Here is a 3267-nt window from a genome sequence, read left to right on the forward strand (position 1 = left end):
ATTGCTACCTATTGTAGTCTTTCCCCCCTTTTTTAGCCTCTTAGTCTAGTATAGAGGAAAGAGGCTGTTATTTTCGCTCCTGGTGTATGCGGTGGTGGCAGTGGCGTAGCTTGCCTGGGTGACACCCGGGGTTGATATCATGGTGTGCTACTTACCAGTCTCTAGTTTGTGTAAGTTTTTATTTTTTTTCACGTTCGGGTATCACCCCAAATCACGCCCAAATGGGTGGCACCCGGGGCGGGCATCCCCCCCGGCCCCCTCTAGCTACGCCATTGGGTGGTAGTGGTGAAGGTGAATATTACAGTGTAAGCTATAGGTTCGTATAGTCTATAGCTCCATATAGGTCCCCGGGAATCGACGAATTCTCTTCAACGGCACTCGATATAAATTTATTTCAGGCGTTATTAGATTGGTATTGGTTCTTCTCAGGGCTGGCACGGTACTGGTATCCAGTCCGGTTTTATCCAAATAGTTTAATCCACGTTGAAAAAACCACTCAAAAATCCGAATTTTTCAATGTAATACGTCTCCAAAAATATAATATAAAACACTTTACTTTATTCAACAAAATATTTACCTCATTATAATAATAAGAAACCAGTCTTTAGATATCTATTTACTTAACAAAGATTCTAAACTTTTCCAAAACCAAGTCAGGTTAGTCCAAATAAGGCCAAAAGTTGAAAATATCTAATGAACCCCGGGTATTAAGGTGCACGCGCTAAATTTACATCAAACAGATGCACGACATAAGTTAAGTTACAAATTGGCAACATTCAACCAAGGGGCTAAATATTATCTAAATAATGTACACTGACAAGCACACATGAAAGAGTACAGCCTTTAGTAACCATAACTTTGCGATTAGTTACGTAATTACAAATGAGTTTTGATTGTACTAAGTTAAGTTTATATTTTAATGCTAATTCTGTCTACCATTTTTTGCTAAATATTTTCCAAAACCCACTGATACATCATTGTTAATGTTTATAAATATGGATCCTCAATTCCAAATGGCATAACTGATAACGCGAACGGTTTGATAATAATAATAATAAGTACATCAGTTTAAACCTTAAGTGAAACCAATTCTGGTGAAACGGAAGAAAAAATGTGATGGTACTCGATTCGAGTCTTCGAAGGAACTAATGTTTTCCCGCCCTTTAACAATCTCGTGAAACAAAAATACACAACGTCATAAAATCATAAAAGTACAAAGTGGGATGTAGAAAAATGGTTTCCCCGGAAACCATTCTCTGGGACCCAGCAGCGGAGAGAAGATTCGAAACCGTAGGCGAGTTGTTTTTTAGATCCTGAAGGCTTCCGGTTGCAACGCGGGCGGCTAGTTCAGCAGGCGGGATTCCTTGAAATCCATGGACACATACAATAATCAAGCACACTTCCTCAAAGTTAGAATACCCTAGCGATGGATTGAAAAAAAATAAACATATTTTACTATAAAAGCCCGCAAAAACAAAATTATCTGATACCCAATTTTTCGCAATCTCACCCTCTTCGGAGGTTGAGTGATGCCACGTAGCTTAAACAACCTGATACAAAGAGGAAATGTATGGCTTTAAAATTACTTAGTTAAATAAACTAAGAGCAACCGACTACTTATCCGTAGAAGAGCCACAATTAAGCACTTAATTACCGCAAAATGTGGTTTTTGAAAAATCCGGATAAAACCAATAAAATTCGGTTTTATTTCAAGAAAAACCCGGATTTCGACAAGGAAACTATTCTTATAGTTGCAGTGTCTCTAGATTGATCGATAGAAAGAGGAAGAGCATAAATACCCTTGTGCACCGAAAATCCATGCTATAGGTGTAGCTTGGAGGAGGGAAGCGGTATTCCAAGGGTGTAGCGATGTGTATAGTCATGATCAACAGTAACTGCATTTTTAGGACCTAGGATTTTTTCATTATGGATCCCAGGTTCCGGAATGATAACTACATTTAGTCCCTACTCAGCAAACCTGGGATAGAGAACACAATTCGTTTTTGTCAAAGGCCTTCTTTAACCATTCCCCAGTTAGGAAACCCTTGATGAGAGGTTCCGGTTCATCCGCAGGTGTCCCAACCATTATCTCAAGGATTCCACACTGGATGGCGCCCATGTCCTCCTATGACATGTGATTGTTCGGAAAGCTATCTTAAACAAACCTGCAATATTACATTGGAGCCACTGCTCCTTAGCCCATTTCGAGGCTGATAAGGAAGACCCAGGGAAGGGATTGGAGTCCTCCGACCTGGGTCACTCGGTAACAGAATGACTTAGAATCCTGTTTCTTAAGCCTTGCAGCTTGCATTCCGTAACGCAGTTTTAGAGCGTCGGGTACCATCAGTAGGTGGCACAGGCACTTCAGTAGGCCGGGTACTGCTGGAAGGAGACCCTTTCCATTTTTGTTTGAATTTGAAGCGGGTTTTAATTGCTCTGTGAGGAGCTGCACTGTGAAACTTGATCTCGGGCATCTTTTAGGCACTGTAGCAAAGTTTTGGGTAGGCCTCGATGATTATACTGTGATAACCCCAAATAATGAAACGTATTGGGGGTATGGCCTATCTGGACGTGAAGAAACAATCCCACGCTACAACCTAAAACAAATCCGGGTACACGTCTGGCGTTCACTATTGGGGCCAACGTTAAAATAGAAATTAAAAATAAAGCTTTGTCTAGGGGTATGATTTGGAATTAACACTAAAATGGATTTAAAGGTTACCAACTAAAACATTTAATAAACTTAGAAAATATAATTCAACACTACCTAAAACTAAAACTACGGTGCACCTAGATATTCAACTAACTAATAAAATAATACTTAAATCTAGAACAATAAACAAACCTGTTAGGCAGGCTGTACTACGCGAATATAAAAGTTACAACGCACACTCGTTAGGCGAGATGTGCTGATTCGAATTGGGATGTTAAACTAACAATGAAACGAAGATGAGATATAGCTTATAGTTTATAGCATTTCGATACTTAAGTGTTCGAGATGTCGAGGAGGTGGATCATACGCTACTGGTGTAACACGTTGGAGCTTTTTTCCGCTGACTCTCAGGAACACAGCAGTCACACACTTGGCCTGCGGTTGACTGAGCGACGGCGATGTCGAGGTGCCGGCCTCAGCGGTCGAGTATCAAGTTGACGTCCTCGAATACACTGGCGGGTTGACTGTAGATCTCCAATTATGTAACTTCTTCACCAAGAGTTTAGCGGTGCAAATAGATGTAGAAACTTGGAACTGCTATTAATGCCAGTTCT

General features: G+C 40.5%; 1 long non-coding RNA gene across 2 annotated transcripts; it reads right to left on the reverse strand.

Annotated features, from left to right (window-relative positions):
• Positions 1–969: 969 nt before the first annotated feature.
• Positions 970–3267, reverse strand: LOC149948146 (uncharacterized). 2 transcript variants are annotated; one of them, XR_016480381.1, is made up of 4 exons: positions 2166–3267; positions 1800–1978; positions 1511–1550; positions 970–1420 (listed from the first exon to the last, which is right to left on the reverse strand). It is a non-coding gene; the product is annotated as an uncharacterized LOC149948146 (long non-coding RNA). The 2 variants fall into 2 exon arrangements; XR_016480382.1 differs by having other exon boundaries at positions 1491–1550.

This window comes from Leiobunum rupestre, chromosome 4 (genome assembly GCF_980474605.1).
Source record: "Leiobunum rupestre chromosome 4, qqLeiRupe1.1.hap1, whole genome shotgun sequence".
Classification (NCBI taxonomy): Eukaryota; Metazoa; Arthropoda; class Arachnida; order Opiliones; family Sclerosomatidae; genus Leiobunum; species Leiobunum rupestre.